Below are 20,709 nucleotides of genomic sequence, written 5' to 3'. Positions count from 1 at the left end.
GAGAAAAGGTAGTGCACTGTACACTGTTGGTGGGAATGTAAATTAGTACAACCACTATGGGAAATCGTATGAGGTCTCCTCAAAATTTAAAAATAGAATTATCATATGATCTAGCAATCCTACTACTTACTGGGTATATATCCAAAGGATATAAAATCAGTATGTAGAAGAAACAGCTGCATCCCCTTGTTCACTGCAGCATTATTCACAATAGCCAATATATGAAATCATCCTAAGTGTTCATCAATAGATGAATGGATGAAGAAAATATATATATATATATATATATATATATGGAATATATATATAAATGGAATACTATTCAGCCTTAAGGAAGAAGAAAATTGTGTCATTTGCAACAACATAAATGAACCTGGAAGATATTATGTTAAGTAAAATAAGCAAATAAGCAAGGCATAAAATGGCAAATACCACATAATCTCACTTATTTGTGGAATCTAAAGAAATTGAACTCAGACAAGCAGAGAGTACTATGGTAGTTACCAAGGGCTGGGTGGGAGGAGGTATTGGGGTGATGATGGTCAATGGATACAACATTTCAGTAACACAGGAGAAATGAGTTCAGGAGATCTATTGTACAACATGGTGACTATAGTTAATAACAATGTATTCTGTAGAGTAATGTCAGCAAGATGGCAGAATAGGAGGTCCCAGGCTTTACTCCACCCCCCACAGAAAGTTCAACTAGCAATTATCCACAGATAAGAACACCTTTGTGAAAATCCCAGGATTTGGGAATAAACCTGAGATATCCATGGGGACCACAGAACTGAGTAAAAACCACATCAGAAGGGTACAACGATCCCCAAGTTGATACAGTGCCACACAGACAGGATTCCCCTATGCCCACTACTTCTGCAGTGGGAAAGGGAACCAAAGGTGGACATTCAGCTTCCCTAGCACTCTGAGATACTTTCCAGAAAGCCCACTCTGGTCTCACTTCGTGGGGAACACAGGGGTTAATGCCATGGCTAGACCACCTGGGACCAGGTAGAAAGAAAGAAAGAAGGGAGAGCTCACAGCAACCAGTGTTCAGATCCTGGTGATATAGCTCTGTGTTCCTACTAGCAGTGGCAACCTGCCAGAGATACCAGCCAATGACATAGTCCACCCACAAACTTGAGCTGGTCACTCCCAAATGCACAATGGGAAGTTCAATCTGGCTTGAGTTCCTTCAGCTTCCATGCTCAGCCTCAGATCCCACCCCAAAAGCAGGGGCTAGACCTGCCCCACCCAGGAGTTCAAACAGCAGCTCACCACAACCTCAAAGCCCATGCCAAAGCCCCACCCATGCAGGAAGATAAACTTCAACCATGCATTTCTAATGAACATAGGAGCCAGTCTCTAACATCCCAAACAGCAACTCTGCCTACCCCTGGGGGACCAGTCTACAGCCCTGGCCAACTGCAGAACTCAAATAGTGGTACCACTTGGCCAGGGAATACACCCTGTTTCCTAGCCAAATCAGAGGTAACCACAGCACTTAGCCAGCAGCTCTGCCTGACTGCAGAGCTCAGCTAGTGATCTCACCACACAATGGAGCCCAGCCAGCAGCTCCACTTAACCTCAGAGCAAAGTAAGCAGCCCAGCCAGCTAGAGAACTTGACAGCAATCTCTGTCTGTCCAGGGTCATTACCAGCTAGCCCACTGTGAAGGTTAACCCTAGGTGTCAACTTGGTTAGATGAAGGAATGCTGAGAAACCTGGTAAAGCTATCTTTTTAGATGTGTCCATGTGGGTGTTTCCAGCAGATATTAGTATGAGAGCCTGAGTGGACTGGGTGGGAAAGACCTGCCCTCAATATGGGTGGGAACCATCCAATCTGCTGGGGGCCCAGAGAGAACAAAAGACAGAGAAAAAAGGTGAAGCTCTCTTTCTATCCACTGGAACTGGGATACACTCTTCTCTCCTGTCCATGGACATCAGAGCTTGAGACTTCAGCTTTTGGGTTCTAGGACTTACACCAAGGACACCATTGGATTCCCTGCTTCTGAGGCCTTTGGACTTGGACTGAGGCATGCTACCAGCATCCAGTTTGCAGACAGCCCATTTCTGTGGGACTTTTCTTCACAATCACACGAGTTAATCCCCCTAATAAATTCCCTTTCATATATTTATTATATATCCTATTGGTTCTCTCTCTCTGGAGAATCCTGACTAACACACCCATCCAGTATCACAGGCTAGATTAAGTAGCATAGTTCTATACCTGCCAAAGAACACCTGTAAAGGTCAGAAGAAGTAGCTTTCTCTTCAAATGCAGTCATCAATGCAAGGACACAAGAATTACAAAGAATTAGGGAATTATGACACCTCCAAAAGTAATTTATAAAGCTCCAGCAATGAGCCATAAAGAAATGGAGATCTATGAAATGACAGATAAAGAATTCAGAATACACTTCTTAAAGAAGTTCAGTGATGTATAAGAATGTATATATAGAGAAAATTAAATAAAATTTAGAAAACAATACATGAACAAAATAAAAAGTTTTACAAAGAAATAGAAACAATAAAAATTAGAAATCTTAATGATGAAGAATACAATGACTGAACTGAAAAATTCAACATAAAGCTTCAACAGCTGTACGTTTCTCGTGGCCCTGGGGGTCTCAGGAGGCAGGACTACACATAGCCTCTGCCAGGAGTCCCTCAGGAAGCAGGGCTACATGTAGCCCTGCCAAAAGAGTGCAGCGAGGTGAGTTGCTCAGGAAGCACCTGAGATTGGGGCTGCCACCTAGGGAGGTGGGCAACCAGAAACGAGACACAAAGACCTGGGACTTAACACATGCACTAAGCAACTTTATTCTCTGCAATCAGGCATTATATATGTTTTGGCTAGCTATAACCCCCTCCCATTACCTCCCCGTCTCCTAGGAAACCCCATAGGAAGTCTGTGGTTTGCAGTAAAGCCTTGTGAATTCTTGCTGACACAGTCTTTTATATTCTTCCTGATGGAGGCTCAGTACTTTATAGAAACAGTGACTCCATCTTTAATACGTGTTCTCCTTCATTTTCCTCCAAACAGCAAGTTCAATCAAGTAGAAAAAGAGAATTAGTGAGCTCAAAGAGAGAATATTCAAAATTATACAGTCAGAGGAACAAAAATGATAAAAACTAATGAAGAAAGCTTGTGGAAATAATGGGACAACAACAAGAGACCCAGCTACTGAAAAACAGAAGAGCATCAAGGAAAAGAGAGAAAAACAGCCATATTTAAAGAAAAATGGCTAAAACTTCCTCAGTCTGGTGAAAGAAGCCAACATCCAGCACAGGAAGTGCAGAGATTGCCAATCAAATTCAACCCAAAGAGGAATGCACTAAGACACATAATTATCAATCTTTCAAAAAACAAAGACAAGAAAAAAATTCTGAAAGCAGCAAGAGATAACCTATCACACACAGTGGAGTAGGAATATAGCTTTCAGTGAATTTCTCAGCAGAAAACCTGCAGGCCAGGAGAAAGTGGGATGATCTATTCAAAATGCTGAAGGAAAGTATCTGCCAACAAAGAATACTTTACCTGACAAAGGTGTCCTTTGGAAATGAGAGAAAACTAAAAACTTTTGCAGACAAACAAAAGCTAAGGAAGTTCATCCCACTAGGACTGCCTTATGGGAATTACTAGAGGGAGTTCTTTAAGCTGAAAAAAAAGGATGATAATTAATAACATAAAACTTATGAAAGTAAAAAATGAATGGTACAAGAAATACAGTTATATTCAGAAAACTCAATGACTGTAATGGTGATGTTTAAAGCAATATGACCTTAAGTGCTGTGGTTAAAAGACAAAACTATTAAAAACTACTATAGGTAAAATAAATTGTCAAGGGATACAAATTACAAAATAATATGAATTCTGAATAAAATAAAATTGGTGAGGGAGTAAAAGTATAGAGTTGTTATATATGATCAAAGATAAATTGTTACCAGCTTGAAATAAACTGTTATAAGTACAATATGTTTTATGTACACCTCACGGTAACAACAAGGAAAAATCTATAGTAGATGCACAAAACATATAAGAAAGGATTCAAAGCATAAAACTACAGAAAACCATCAAACCACAAAGGAACATCAAGAGAGGAAGAAAGAAACAGAACAATACAAAACAATCAGAAAACGATTCACAAAATGGGAGTAGTTAGTACTTACCTATTAATAATTACTTTTATTTTATAGATAATAATTGTAAATAGATTAAATTATGCAGTCCAAGGACATGGAGAGGCTCAATAGATGAAAAAACAAGAGCCAACGAAATTCTGCCTACAAGAGACTCACTTCACCTTTAAAGACTGAAAACAAAAGTATAGAAAAAGATATTCCATGCAAATAGAAACCAAAAGAAAGCAAGGTAGGTATACTCATATCAGACAAAAGAGTCTTTAAGTCAAAAACTGTAAAAAGAGACAAAGAAGGTCATTATATAATAATATGGGGGTCAATTCAACAAGAGGATACAAAATTATAAATATATATATGCACCCAACATTGTAGCCCCTAAATATATAAAGGAAATATTAAAAGATCTGAAGGGAGTGATAGATTGCAATGCAACACTGTATTCTATACTTGAAAACTCCTAAGAGAATAAATTTCAATGTTCTCACCACAAAAAGATAATTATGTGAGGTAATAAATACATTAATTAGCTTGATTTAGCCATTGCCAATGTATACATATATCAAAATATCATGTTGTACACCATAAATATATAAAATATAAAAAAAAATATTTTTTATTTGTTAATTTAAAAATAAATAAAAAAACAAAAATTTATGGAATGCAACTAAAGCATAGCCTAGGAGAAAATGTGTAGCTTTAAACACCTATATTACAAAAGAAGAAATAACTCAAATCAATAATCTAAACTCCCACATTAAGAAACTAGAAAAAGAAGAGCAAATTAAACCCAAAGGAAGCCTGAGAAAGAAAACAATAATAATTATGGTAGAAAACAATGAAACAGAAAATAGAAAAACAATAGAGAAAGTTGGTCCTTTCAAGAGATCAACAAAAATCGACAAACCTTTAGTTAGATTAACCATAGAAATAAGAGGCAAAAAAAATCACCAAAACCAATAGTCAAAGATGGAAACTCATTACCATAGTGAAAAAAGCATTATAACAAAATACTGTAAAAAATCCTTCATATCGGCACATTAGATAACTTAGAGGAATTGAAAAATTCCTCAAAAGAATCTAACTACTGAAACTAACTCAAAAAGATATAAAAAAAAATAGAAATGTAACAATATGAGAAATTTATTTTGTAATTATCATTCCCAAAAGAAAAGCTCAGGCCTAAGTGGCTTTCACTGGTAAATTCCATCATCCCTCATGAGTACAGTTGCAAAAATACTCAACAAAACGTTAGTAGACCAAATCTGGGAACATATGGACCACAATGACCAGACAATTTCTGGTATTTATCCCAGAAATGCAAGGTTGGTTTCACATCTAAAAATCAGTTAATGTAATACACCATATTAATAGGATAAAGGATGAAATACAAAGGATCACCTCAATAGATGCAGAAAAAGAATGTGAGAAAACCCAGCACCCATTCATAACAAAACTGTCAAAAAACCAAGAATAGAAGGAAACTTCCGCAACCTGATAAATGGCCTATGAAAAACCTACAACAATGTGTAATGGTGAAATACTGTATGCTTTACCCCTAAGACCAGATGTCTACTTTTGCCAATTATAGTCAACATTGTATTGGAGGTTCTATCCAGTGCAATCTGGAAGCGGGGGGAAAGGCATCCAGATTAGAGTAAAAAAAATAAAATCAGATTTAGTTGCAGATGACTTGATCCTATATAGAAAAAATCTGAAGGAATACACACGCACACCCTACTTGAACTAATAACCAAGTTCAGCAAGGTTGCATGACACAAGATTCATACACAAAAAATAATTTCATTTCTAAATATTAGCAATGAACAATCTGAAAATAAAATCAAGAAAACAATTGTATTTATGATATCATCAACAGGAATAAAATAAGAATAAATGTAATAAAAGAAATGCAAGGCTTTTACACTGAAAACTACAAAATATTGGTAGAAAATAAAAGAACATCTAAATAAACGGAGAGAAGTTCCATTTTTACGGATTATAAAATACAATATGGGTAAAATGGCTATTTTCCCCCATATGGTGTATAATCTTAGTGCAGCCACTATTAAAAACAAAGCATATTTGGTTCTGCAGAAATTGTCAAGCTGGTTATAACATTTATATAAAAATTTTGAATACCAAAGTCAGAAGACAGACTTCCAAATTTCAAAACTTATTATAGAGCCAAAGTAATCGAGACAGTATGGTCTTGAATTACTTTGGTCCCTTTGTCAAAAGTCAGTTGACAATAAATAGGCAAGTAATATGGCTAGATACTACGCCTTAAGCACCGTCTATAAAAGTAAAAATTAATAAGATGTACTTCATCAAAACTTTTGTTCTCAGGGCCGGCCCGGTGGCGCACTGCTACAGTGCGCTGCTTGGGAGTGCGGCGGCGCTCCCGCCGAGGGTTCAGATCCCACATACAGACCGGTTCCCGCTCACTGGCTGAGCGAGGGGCGGGCGCAGCACCGAGGGTTGCGATCCCGTTGCCGGTCCCGGTCCGGTACGGGCGTGACACTGAGGGTTGCGGTCCGTTGCTGGACATGGAAAAAAGATAAAAAGAAAAAAAAAAAAAAAAAAAAAAAAAACTTTTGTTCTCCAACAGCACCATTAAGAAAATTTTTAAGAATTAATTATTTTGGGGGCCGGCCCGGTGGCGCACTGCTACAGTGCGCCGCTTGGGAGCGCGGCGACGCTCCCGCCGAGGGTTCGGATCCCACATACAGACCGGCCACTCGCTGGCTGAGCAAGGTGCGAGTGCAACACCGAGGGTTGCGATCCCGTTGCCGGTCCCGGTCCGGTATGGGCGTGACACTGAAGGTTGTGATCCGTTGCCGGTCATGAAAAACGACAAAAAAAAGGAAAAAAAAAAAAAAAAAGAAGAATTAATTATTTTGCATAGAAATGTAGTTTTCCCAACATCATTTGTTGAAGAGACTATCATTTTCCCATTGTGTGTTCTTGGCACTCTCGGCAAAGGTCAGTAGATTGTATAAGTGTGGGCTTATTTTGGGGCTCTCTGTTCTGTTCCATTGGTGTATATGTCTGTTTTGATGATGACAGTACCATACTGTTTTTACTGTAGCTTTATAATATACTTTCAAATCAAGAAGTGTGATGCCTCCAGCTTTTTGCTTTTATCTCAAGATTGCTTTAGATATTCAGGGTCTCTTATGATTCCCCATGAATTAAAAATTTTTTTTCTATTTCTATGAACAATGTTGTTGGAATTTAGATAGAGTTTGTATTGAATCTGTTGATCAGTTTGGGTAGTGTAAACATTTTAACAATATTAAATTTAACAATATTAAGTTTTCTAATTGATGAACATAGAATGTCTTTCCATTTATTTCTGTCTTCTTTAATGTCTTTCATTAATATTTTGTAGTTTCTTTTTTTAAAAAAAAAAAAAAAAGATGACTGGTAAGGGGATGTTAACCCTTGGCCTTGGTGTTATCAGCACCACACTCTCCCAAGTGAGCCATGGGCTGGCCGAATATTTTGTAGTTTCAGTGTACAAGTTTTTCACCTCCTTGGTCAGGTTTATACCTAAGTATTTCATTCTTTTAGATGCTATTTTAAATGTAATTGCTTTCTTAATTTCCATGATGGATAGCTGTTGTTAGTGTACAGAAATGCAACTGATTTTTGTATATCAACATTGTATTCTGCAACTTTACTAAATTTATTAGTTTTAACAGTAATTTTGTGGAGTCTTTAGGGTTTTCAAATGTTTGCAAATCACATCATCTGCAAAGAAAAATAATTCTACTTCTTCCTTTCTGATTTAGATGGCTTTTATTTCATTTCCCCAATGAAGGCATATAAATGGTCAACAAGTATGAAAAAAATGCCCAATTATCAGGAAAATTCAAACCAAACCCATAATGGAATATCACTTCACACCTCTTAAGGTAGCTATTATAAAAAAACAAAAACAAAAACAAGATAACAAGTGTTGGCAAGAATGTGCAAAAATTGGAACTCTTATACACTGTTAGTAGTAATGTAAATTAGCATAGCTGCTATGGAAAATAGTTTGGAGGTTCCTAAAAAAATTAAACATAGAACTACAAAATGACCCAGCAATCCCACTTCTGGATACAAATTCAAAAGTACCCAAATCAGGACCTCCAACAGATATCTGATTTCCATATTCACTGCAACATTATTCACAACAGCCAAGATCTGGAAACAACCCAAATGTTCATTGACAGATGAATGAATAAAGAAAATATAGTATGTACATATGGTGGAATTTTATTCAGCCTTAAAAAAGAAGGAAATCCTGCCAGTTGTGACAATACGTATGAACCTGGAGGATATTTTGTTAAATGAAATAACCCAGTCAAAGAAAGGACAAATACTGTATGACTCCACTTATATGAGGTATCTGAAACAGTCAAACTCATGGAAGCAGAGAGTGGAAAGGTGATTAACAGGGGCTGGAGGGAGGAGAAATGGGGAGTTGTTCAACTGGCATAAAATTTTAGTTATGCAAGATGAATAAACTATAGAGATCTGCTGTACAACACAGTACCTATATTTAACAATATTGTATTGTGTTACTTAAAAATTTAAGATAGTAGAGATCATGTTGTGTTCTTATCACAATTTAAAAAGTGTAGCATAGCAGACAGTGCAAATAAAGTGCTATCTATTGAGGAAAAATGTTATTTACAAATAAATAATCCATGGAAGAGGAGGAAATATTTGCAAATCATGTTTATTGAATGTACAATAAATAAATAACTCTGAAAATACTTTCTTAATACTAAGAAAGCAAACAACCCAATTTTGAAACAGGAAAAATGTTTAAATAAACATTTTACTAAAAGAAGATATACGAATGGATAATAAGCACAATAAAAGATGTTCAACATCATTGTTTATTAGAGAAATGTAAATGAAAACCACATCAAGATACCATTGTATGTCTATTATGATGGCAATTACTAAGAAAAAATGGCAAAAACAACACCAAGTGTTGGCAAGGATGGAGAGAAACAGAAACAGGAACACTCAGAACTCTCATACACTTCTGGTGGGCATATAGCTACTTTAAAAACCTGTTTGACAGTTTCTTTAAAAAGCTAAACTTGAAGTGTGCCTTTGGTTGAATGTCCCCTCAAAACTTAATTCCCACTGTAACTGTTGAGGGTGGGAAATCTTATTATGGCAACTGAAAGGTAGAGCCTTGAAGAGGTGATTAGATTGTAGGACTGCGCAGTAGTGAAGGAATTAATAATACTGGTCAGGGGTGTGGTTCTGGGGTCTTTAAAAAGAGAGTGAATGACGGGGTTAGTCTCTGCTCTCTCTGTTCCACCATTTTTGCAATGTAAAACTGCTGTCATGTTGCCACCACCAAAGAAAGCTTTCATCAGATGTGCTCCCTGGACTTTGGATATCCAGCCTCTAAAATTGTAAGCAATAAATTTCACTTTCTTATAAATTATCCAGTTCCATGTATTTTGTTATAAGCAACAGAAATGGATTAATAAAAGTGACATCAACAAAACGGCAGAATAGCACTTTCCTCACAGAAACATCAATTTGAACAACCATCCACACATGGAAATACCTTCACAGCAGCAAAGGAATTCAGATGAGAGACTATAGCACCTGGGTGTAGCACAGAAACAAGAAAAGTTGAATTGAAGAAGGTAGGAAGTATAGTTTCACATTAACTGTCACCCCTCCCCCAAGCCCAGGCAGCACAGCATGGAGAGAGCTACCCTCCATGTGGGGGAAGGGGAGGGAAGTGAGCACCCAGCTTTGCCACAGACCCCAACACCAGGCTCACTCAAGTGAAACCTAGCATCAGGCTGGCCCATGCAGCCCCAGGCTCCAGGCTGGACCCTATAGCCTCAGGCTCCAGGAATGCTCTTACAACAGTCTGGCACCTATGGACCCCAGTTCCAGGCCAGCACCTGTGGCTCCAGGCTCCAGGCCAGACCTCATGTCAGGCTGGCCCTGGTGGCCCTAGGTATCAAGCCAGTTCCTAAAGATTTAGCTTTCAGGGCAGAAGCTGCAGACCCAGCTGCAAGGCTGGTTACCATGGCCCCAGGCTCCAAGCCACCACAGAGCCAGGCCAGCCTAGACAGCTTTAGGATCCAGGCCATCCCTCCCAGCCCCAAGCACCAGGCCAGTATCCACAGACCCAGGCACCAGAACAGCCCCCACAAACTCAGGCTCCAGGTCAGCCCCAGTACGAGGCTGGCCTTAGGATCCAGGCCAGCCCCAGTAGACACAGGCTCCAGACCACCCCTATAGACCCGGGACCCAGGCTTGCCCCTGCAGACTCAGGCTCAAGGCCTTCTTCCACAGACACAGTCAACAGGCCCACCTTGGTAGATTACAATGCCAGGCTGGCCCCTATGGCGCCAGGATCCAGGCTCACCCAAGCAGACCAAGTTCTAGGCCTGCCCCAATGGACCAAAGTTCCAGGTTTGATTCTGTGGACCCACGCACCAAGCCATTCCACACAGACCCACATGCCAGGCCCACTCACTTGCTGACCCAGGCACCAGGCCATCTGCTATAGACCCACATGCCAGGCCCACTCACTTGCTAATCCAGGCACCATGCCAGTCTGTCCAAGGACATCAGCAGCAAGCCCACTCACAAACCCTGACAGACAGACAATCCTCCCAAAATCTCTGGATGGGTTGACTGATGAAGGGCTTTCCCTGCTGCATTCAGTCTGTAAAGACAGCATGAAGTGTCTACTTCTTCAAATGCGCAGACACCAACATGAGGCCATAAGGATCACAAATAATCAGGAAAACATGACACCACCAAAGGAACAAAATAAAGCACAGCTATCATCTCTAAAGAAATGGAGACCTTTGAACTGTTTGACAAAGAATTCAAAATACTCATTGTAAGGAAAGTCAGTGAGCTGCAAGAGAACACATAGAATACTTAAACAAAATCAGGAAAACAATAAACAAACAAGGTAAAAAGTTCAACAAAGAAAGAGACCATAAACAAGAATCAAATAGAAATTCTGGAGCTAAAAAAAAAAACAATGAATGAACTAAAATATTCCTTACAGAGCTTTAATAGCAGACTCAATCAAGCAGAAAAAGGAATCAGTGAGCTCTAAGACAGGTCATTTGAAATTACTCAGTCAGAGGAACAAAAAGGAGAAAGAATGAAGAATAGTAAAGAAAGCCTACAGAACTTATGGGGTACCATTAAAGGATCAATTTAGGCATTATGGAAGTTCCAGAAGGAGCAGGGAAAGAGAAAAGGGAAAACTCACTTAAAGAAATAATGACAGAAAACTTACCAAATCTGGAGAGGAAAATGAACATCTAAATCCATTAAGCACAAAAAACCCCAAAATATTAAATATAAAGAGATCTTCACTAAGACACATTATAATCAAGTTCTCAAAAGTAAGAGACAGAGAATTTTGAAAGAAGCAAGAGAAAAGTAATTCATCAAATACAAGGGAACCTCTGTAAGACTACTAGTAGATTTCTCAGCACAAACCTTGCAGGCCAGTAGATATGGGGATGACATGTTCAATGGGATGAAGAAAAAAAACCTGCCAAACAAGAGTACTATACCCAGCAAAGCTGTCATTCAGAAATCAAGGAGAGATAGAGATTTTCCCATACAAACAAATGCTGAGGGAGTTCATCACCACTAGACCTGTCCTACAAGCAATGCTGAAAGGACTTGTTCAAACTAAAAGTAAAAGATGCTAATTAGTAACTCAAAAACATATGAAAGTATAAGTCTCACTGGACATAGAAAGTACAGTCAAATTCAGAATACTCTAATACTGTATTGGTGGTGTGTAAATCACTTCAATCTTTAGTATAAACATTAAAACAAAAAACTATTAAAAATAATAATAGTTGTGATAATTTGTTAAGAAATGAACAATATAAGAAGATATAAATTGGGACATCAAAATTTTTAAATGGGTGGAGTAAAAGTGTACACCTTTTTTTATATAATCAAAGTTAAGTTGTTATTACCTTATAATAACCTGTTATAACTATAATGTATTTTTGTAAGCTTCATAGTAACCACAAAGCAAAATCCTATAATAGATACACAAAAGATAAAAAATAAGGAGTCAAAGCATACCACTAGAGAAAACCATCTAATCTAAAAGGAAGACAGCAAGCAATAAAGGAAAAAAGGATCTAGAAAACAACCAGAAAGCAATTAACAAATTGGCAGTAGTAAGTCTTTACACATCAGTAATTATCTTGTATGTAAATAAATGAAATACTACAATCAAAAGACATAGTGGCTAAACACATAAAAAAAAAAAAAGGACCCAACTATATGCTACCCACAAGAGACTCTCTTCACTTTTAAGGACACACAGAGATTGAAAGTTAATAGATGAAAAAAAGATACTCCATGCAAATAGAAACCAAAAGAGAGCAAGAGTAGCTATATCAGATAAAATAGATCTTAAGTCAAAAACTGTAAAACGAGACAAAGAAGGACATTATACAATGATTAAGGGGTCAGTTCATCAAGAAGATATAACAATTTCAAATGTATATATACCCAACATTGGAGCATCTTTATATTATATACAAAGCAAATATTAATAGAAGTGAAAAGAGAGATAAATTGCAATACAATAATAGTAGAAGACTTCAATAACCCACTTTCAACAGTGGACAGATCATCCAGACAAAAAAAAATTAGTAAGGAAACATTGGACTTGAACTACATTACAGACCAATGGTCATAACAGACATACACAGAACAATCCATCCAACAGCAGAAGAATACACATTCTTCTCAAGCATACATGACACACTCTTCAGGATAGATCATATGTTAGGCCACAAAACAAGTCTTAACAAATTTAAGAAGATTGCAATAATATCAAGCATCTTTTCTGATCACAGTGGTATTAAACTAAAAATCAATAACAGGAGGAATTTCAAAAAATTCACAATTAAATGGAAATTAAACAACATCCTGCTCAACAACCAATGAGTCAATGAAGAAATTAAAAGTGAAATTTAAAAACATCTTGAGAAAAACAAAATGAAAACACAACATACCAAAAGTTATGGGATGCAGCAAAAGCAGTTCTAATAGGAAAGTTTACAACCAAAAATGCCTACATCAAAAAAGAAGAAATATCCAAAATAAGAAACCTAATGTTACACCTCAAGAAACTAGAAAAAGAACAAAATAAGCACAAAGTTAGTAGAAGGATGGAAATAATAAAGATTAGAACAGATATAATTGAAATAGACACTAGAGAAACAATAGAAAAGATTAACAAAACCAAGAGTTGGTTTCTTGAAAAGATAAACAAAATTGACAAACTGTTAAATAGATTAAGAGAAAAAGAAAGAATACTGAAATAAGATTAGAAAAGAAAGAAGAGATATTACAAGTGATACTACAGAAATATAAAGGACCATAAGAAACTACGAACAATTATGCATCAATAAATTGGATAACTTAGAAAAAACGGACAAATTCCTAGACACACACAACCTACCAAGTGTAAATCATGAAGAATCAGAAAATCTGAATAGACCAATAATGGGTAAGGAGATAAAATCAGTAATAAAAATTCTCCCATCACAGAAAAGCCCAGGACCTGATGGCTATACTGCTGAATTCCACCAAATATTTAAAGAACTAATGCCAATTCTTCTCAAACCCTTCAAAACAACTGCAAAGGAGGGAAAACTTTGAAACACGTTTTACAAAGTCAGCTTACCCTGATACACAAGCCAAACAAAAACACTAGAAGAAAAGAAAATTACAGACCAATATCCCTGATGAACATAGACGCAAAAATCCTGAACAATATACTAGCAAACTGAATTCAAAATCACATTAAAAGAATCATTCATGATCAAGTGGGATTCATCCCTGAGATGCAAGGATGGTTCAACATATCCAAATCTATAAATGTGATATACCACTTTAGCAGAATGAAGGATAAAAATTATCATTGGTGACAAGTAAATTGAGAGAAGAGTGTATTTTCTTTTGTTCAGAAGCCTATCCAAAATTATTCATTATTTTAGAAAATCATGTTGCTAACAATAATTTCACTTTGTGGTATTAGCCTGTATTTGTAGCTGTCACATTCATGGTGATCCACGTATAGGTGTAAGCATTTGGCTACTTCAAGTAGTCATGTTCCAGCATTTACATATTTAAATACATTATTTTATTATAAATCACATTTACTTTTTCCTTTAAATTCTAGTTAGGGTATTATGCTCACATTTTAAAACTATATGTGTAGGTAGGCTATGCTACCTATGAATTTCATTTCTGGTTAGTAAAGAAGTTGGTACAAAATATTTGTTACAAAAAGTAGGTGTCAGGTCTCATAGGATTTAGGTTGAGGGCAAATCTCAGACATGGAGACACTGCAGCAACAGCAAAAAAAAAATTAAGCAACATAAATGTCAAATGCAGAGTAGATAAATTGCAGTATGATCATACAGTAGAATATTATACAGCTGTTAAAATGAATTCCACTCTGACCTCCACATATATAATTCTCACCTGTTCTTATTCTCACCTGTTCTATGCTTCACACTCACTGGCTTTCCCTGCTGTTCCTCAGACATACCAGGGTGACCACTAGTCATTCTCTCTGCCTGGAATACTCTTCCCCCAAATTAACCCTCACCTCATTCAAGCTTTTGCTCAATTGTACCTTGTCAAAGAGGCATCCCTAACCATATTAGTTAACACTGTACTCTTTCCATGCCTGCAATCCACCATTCCACCCCTGAGTTCCACCACTAGTGATCCCCCACCCCCTTAACCTGATCCATATCTTGTTCTATAACCCTTACCACTTTCTATATAATTTACCTATTTATTATGCCTATTGTTTGTCTCATTTTCTACAACAGTACTACTCAAAGTATGGACCATGGTGTCAGTCCACAAACTCTTTGTTACCAAGTGATAGTAAGTGTTTAGAAATGTTTATAGCAATTTGAGATGCTTGCAACACTTTTAATGAGATTTATGAAATTATCAGTCTCCTATTCCTTCACCACAGAGAGCTTGAAAAGCACTGTCTAGAATATATGCTCTATGAAAAGCAGGGATCCTCATCTGCCTTATTCACCGCCATATCCCCAGCACCTAGAACAGTATCGAGCACAAAATAAGTGCTCAATAAATGCAATAAATGAAGGAGCTCACTTTCACTTTCAGTCCAGTAGGTGCAAATAAATGTAAACAGCCAATTACAATACATTGCCACAAATATATTACAGGGGGGTACAAATGATGCTATAGGGACACATACTGAGGTAGTTTGAGAGGACTTCTCAGAGGAGGTAAAATCTGAGAATTAAGATAAAGCAAAGAGCACTTGGGGCTGAAGAAAAGTGTGAGGCAAGATGAAGCAGGCAAGTTTAGAGGATCACTAAGTAATTTTTATAGGTGGAAAATGACCAAGAAGGATTTGTTTCAGGATTGCAAGGTTGGTTTAACACCCCAAAATCAATGCAATACACCATGGTATATTAGTTAATAATGTATGAGGGACAAAAAACACATGATCATTTTAATAGATTCAGAAAAAGCATACGACAAAATTCAACACCATTTGTGATTAACACCACCACCACCAACTAGCAGAAGAGAACTTCCTCAACCTGATAAAGAACATCTACAAAAAACACATACCTCACACTACATTTAATGATGAAAGATTGAATTCCTTCCCTTAAGATCAGGAACAAAACAAAGATCCTCATTCTTGCCACTTCTATTCAATATTGTACTGGAGATTCCAGCCAGGAGAATTAGTCAACAAAATGAAATAAAAGGTATCCTGATTGGGGGGAATAAAAAGAAGTAAAACTCTTTGACATAATCCTGTATGAGAAAATCCCAAGGAATACACCAAGCACACACACACATGTCCACACACACACTCTCTCACACTATTAGAACTAATAATTCTACTCAGCAAGGTCACAGGATATAATATCAATATACGAAGATCACTTGCAAAAAAATCAGAAAGTGATATTGTGAAAATAATTCATAATAGCATCAAAAAGAATAAGATACTTAGGAATAAATTTAACTAAAGAACTGTAAGACTTTTACACTGAAAACTACAGAACATTGTTGAGGGAAACTAAAGAATATCTAAATAAATAAAAAGGCATTTCAAGTTCATGGATTGAAAAATTCAATATTGTAAAGACAGCAGTTCTCCCCAAAATGATGTATAGATTCTATGCAATTTCTTCAAATTCAAAGTTGGGTCATTCATAGAAACTTACAAACTAATCCTAATATTTATGTGAGAATGCAAAGAATCCAAAATAGCCAAAACGATCTTGGAGAAGAACAAAATTTGAGGACTCATACATCCCAATTTAAATATGTCCTACAAAGCTACAGTATTCAGGACAGTATGGGGCTGCATAAGGATAGAAATATAGGCTAATGGAACACAATTGAGAGTTTAGATATTAACCCTAATATTTAAGGTCAATTGGTTTTCAAAAAAGTTTCCAAGATAGTTATTCAAAACTCAAAAATTTTGACCTTCAACAAAATGCCATTAAGAAAATGAAAAGACAAGCCACAGACTGGGAGAAAATATTTTCAAATTATATATCTGATACAGGAGTTACATCCAGAATATGTAAAGAACCCTTACATCTCAATAAGGAAGCAAACAACCCAGTTAAAAAATGGGCAAATTACAGGAGTAGGCATTTCTCCAAAGAACATATACAAATGTCCAATAAGCACATGAGAAGATGCTCAATTAGCCATTAGGGAAATGCAAATCCAAACCACAATAAGGTACTACTTCACACCTACAAGCATAGCTGTAAGTTCTTCAAAGAGGGAAAATAAGTGTTGGTGAGGATGTGGAGAAATTAGAACCCTCAGACACTGCTGGTGGGAATGTAAATGTAATGAAATAAAAACTGGTGCAGCCCCTTTGGAAAACAGTTTGGCAAAGATTAAACACACAGCTATAATATGACCAAGTAATTCTATTCCTAGGTATCTACCCAAGAGAATTTATAACATATGTCCACTCGAAACCTTGCACACAAATGTTCATAGCAGCCTTATTCGCAATAGCCAAAAGATGGAAACAACCCAACTGATACATGGATAAACAAAATGCGGTCTATCCATACAATGAAATATTATACAGCCATGAAAATGAATGAAGTATCGATACATGCTACAGCACGGATAAACCTTGAAAACATTATGCTCAGTGAAAAAAGCCAGTCAGAACATACATATTGCATGATTTCATTCATATAAAATATTCAGAACAGGCAGGGCAATAGGCACAGAAGGTAGATTAGTGACTGCCTAATGCTGGGGGTGGTAACAGGGATTGACTGCAAATGGGCAAGGGGGATGTCACTGAAGTACTAAAAATGTCTAAAATTGGATTGTAGCGATGGTTCACCACTCAATAAATTTACTAAGAATCCTAAAAGTGTATACTTATGGTATGTAAATGATATCTCAACAGAAATTTTGACCAGCCACCAAAACAAACAAGCAAACAAACAGAAAACTACAAAACAACCCCAGAAAGCTCATCTCTTCATGTCGACAACGTATCAGGCATCAAACAGAGCTCATTAGGCTGTTGAGCGATGTTGTAGTGTTGGTGGTGGCAGTGGTGACGGTAGGGGTAGTGGTTATCCCTTGAGGGCTGAGGGTCAAGCGATGATTTGGTCTTTTAAAATAAAAATTAAAAAGTCAATTAAAAAAGAATGTTGCTGGCTTGGGACTTGGAGTAGCAGCGAGGGCAAAGAGAAGCGGATGGATTTTTTAAATATTCAGGGTGTAGAAGTGGCAAGATTTTGTACTGATTAGACATAGGGAGTGGGGAAGAGTGAGCCTGCCTCCGACTGAGCATGCTTAGAGCTGAATTCCTGTTGTCCTCCCAAACTTGCTGTGCTCCCGTACTGCCAATCTCAGGGAGTGGATCAGCATCCCGGCACACAGTAGGCATTCACTGATTGTCTCTGGAGTGGACAGAGTATCCTGAAGAGAGTAAAAATATCCTAAGCAAAGCAACCACTAGGTCCTGCCAAGCGGCCAGTCCTAAAGTCACCCTGAAGGTCGGCGCAGCAGATGTCCAGCACGGCTTCCCTCTCACTTTTCAGACCACTTGGGAAATCATCAGGTCCTTCCCTCCCCCAGAAGAACACCCAGTTTTATATCAATCCCTCCTGCTTAGGACCTGCAAGTGTGGCACAGGCCAGGTTTTCCAGGAGTCTCATATCCTGTAAACCTTTACACGGGGCAATGGCAGGTGCATGTATAGCCCATATAAGCGTGAGGGACATTTGGTATTGTACAAAGAAGGTCACTGCGGTGCCTGACAGCTGGTGGATCTATGTTCAGTTTGGCTTCAAGCAGGGAGAGATTCTTCCCACCAAAGAGGTTTATTAATCTAGGGGTCTCCCTCCCCAGCCCTGACAGGCAGAAAACAGCTGCCAGTAACATTGTAGACACCGAGTGATCAGTTTGGATATTTTCCTGCTGTTCCCAGGGTTGACAAGCAGAGATACAGAACTACTTGTGGTTCCTGACACAGACACTAAAACGAGGAAGTGACCGTCCCTGTCCACACTTCCAAGAAATAAAGAACTAGGTGGGGCATGCTAAACAAGCCCCCAGATTCAACCACCCCAGTGAACATTCCGTTTATCACACCGGCAATGAAATAAAGTATAACTTCATTAAGTATTGTAAAAACCATATTTACCTCCCATAGTTGTGAAAATTATAGTATTTTGCATAACATATAATTGCCCTTATCATTACCAGCAGTTCTTTAATGTGAGGAATTGGAAGTTGACACCACGATGTTGGTCCACAGTGTTTATAATTCTTCTTTGTTTTCAACGTAAAATAAAGTGTATGGAAGTACAGTGTGTCCGAAAAGAGCAATACCAAGCTAAGAAGCAACCCTAAAAGACTGCTGTATCTCAATGGATTACGGAAGTGTTGCTAAATATGAAAGCTCAAGTTTTTCTTTCAGCGATTGGGTATACAGTTAAATCACCCAAGTATTTTATCATGAGACTTTTGCTAGTCAATATACTATGTCCATTAAACACATAACATTTTGGGCAATCATGTGGTTAAAATCGTAAAACATTCAGAAGAGCACTCTTCAGAGCTGACATTTAATTAATGCGTTAAATGAATGTTGTTTTCCAGTTTTCAGGGCAGTCCGCTGTATTAAAAGGTTTTTCAGATTTGTTTTCAGAACAGAAAGAGTCCTTCCCAGCCTCACTTCTCAATGCCCTACCCTGCCATTCCTTAGTCAGCCTTGCTCCGGAGGGGCAGACAAAGGGTAAAATCTGGGCAGAGAACGTTAGCTGCGATGAGAAGGAAAGTGCTGCAAGGTCTTGCAGAGGGCTGAGTTCACCTCCGCTTCACCGTGGAGCAAAGTGGGACACGGAGAGGGTAGGGACTAGGTGAAAGCTAGATACCAAGTCAGTGACAGACCCAGGACTGAAAGGTCCGACCATTTGAAACAATGGACACTGGCTGTCAGTCCCAACGCGAGCTTGCTCCAGCTTTTCCAGCTCTTCCCGAGCGTTAGGCCCATCTGGCCCTGCGCTCATCTCCGGGCGGACTCTGTCGCGCAGTTGGCACAAATTATGACGACAGCCATTTGGCAAGGCAGGAGTGGCCTTCTCCTCCGCCAGGGTTGAGGTGAGTACCTGCGCCCTGGGGGAGAGCAGCCTGGGTGGGAATCGCCGCTGCCCGCTGCGCCAGGCCTGCAAGCGAGGGCCCGGGCAGATCCATCCACTGCACCCATCTACTCCACCCCTTCCCCGACCCGCGGGGCGGGACCCACCTGGGCTGGACGTCGCGACTCCCAAGTTCGCAGAGCGGGCGGAATTCCAAGTCAGGAGGGCTCGGCAGGGAGCCTCGCACCCGCCTTTTGCCTTTTCCCCGCGCTCCCCTCCCCCAGCCCGCCCCGGCCCCGCGGCGAGCCTCGAGGCCCCGCCCCGCTCCTTCCGGCTGGGACGTCGCTCGCTGCGGGCGCGTCCTCGAGCCCCGGGGCCAGAAGGGCTGAGCCGCCGCGCGCTGGTCAGTCGCTTCCGTTGAGCAGACTTGGAAGCACGGGCTCGGAGAGGAAGAAAGACGGGCCCAAAAACCTACACTGCGTGGAAAACCCGGGTCGCCTAGCCCCCCCGGCCCCGGCGGCGAGCCTCGAGGCCCCGCCCCGCTCCTTCCGGCTGGGACGTCGCTCGCTGCGGGCGCGTCCTCGAGCCCCGGGGCCAGAAGGGCTGAGCCGCCGCGCGCTGGTCAGTCGCTTCCGTTGAGCAGACTTGGAAGCACGGGCTCGGAGAGGAAGAAAGACGGGCCCAAAAACCTACACTGCGTGGAAAACCCGGGTCGCCTGCCATCTTAGTGCTCCTTCTGAGTCTCGCCACTATGCTTGTATTTATGGTGGCTTATTTCGGTTTGCTAGAAGTAAAATTTTTCTACTATCATTGTACACTTTCTTGAGCTTGAGTAGATCACTGCTAGACTCTCATCGATTCAGTTGAGC

At 39.0% G+C, this 20,709-nt stretch overlaps 1 protein-coding gene across 2 annotated transcripts in view; it reads right to left on the bottom strand.

Annotated features, from left to right (window-relative positions):
* The window catches only part of TMLHE (trimethyllysine hydroxylase, epsilon), an 84,700-nt gene extending 64,593 nt beyond the window's left edge, over positions 1-20,107 (bottom strand). Inside the window, exon 1 of one of the 2 annotated variants that reach the window (XR_550689.1) lies at positions 20,008-20,107. The gene's annotated coding sequence lies outside the window, so the exon portion shown is untranslated. The remainder of the gene's footprint in view (positions 1-20,007) is intronic. The other variant, XM_008575698.1, reaches the window with a different exon arrangement.
* Positions 20,108-20,709: the final 602 nt, after the last annotated feature.

The sequence above is a fragment of the Galeopterus variegatus genome, unplaced genomic scaffold (genome assembly GCF_000696425.1).
Source record: "Galeopterus variegatus unplaced genomic scaffold, G_variegatus-3.0.2 Scaffold1223, whole genome shotgun sequence".
NCBI classification, from domain to species: domain Eukaryota; kingdom Metazoa; phylum Chordata; class Mammalia; order Dermoptera; family Cynocephalidae; genus Galeopterus; species Galeopterus variegatus.
This window is presented reverse-complemented; position numbering and strand designations above follow the sequence as displayed.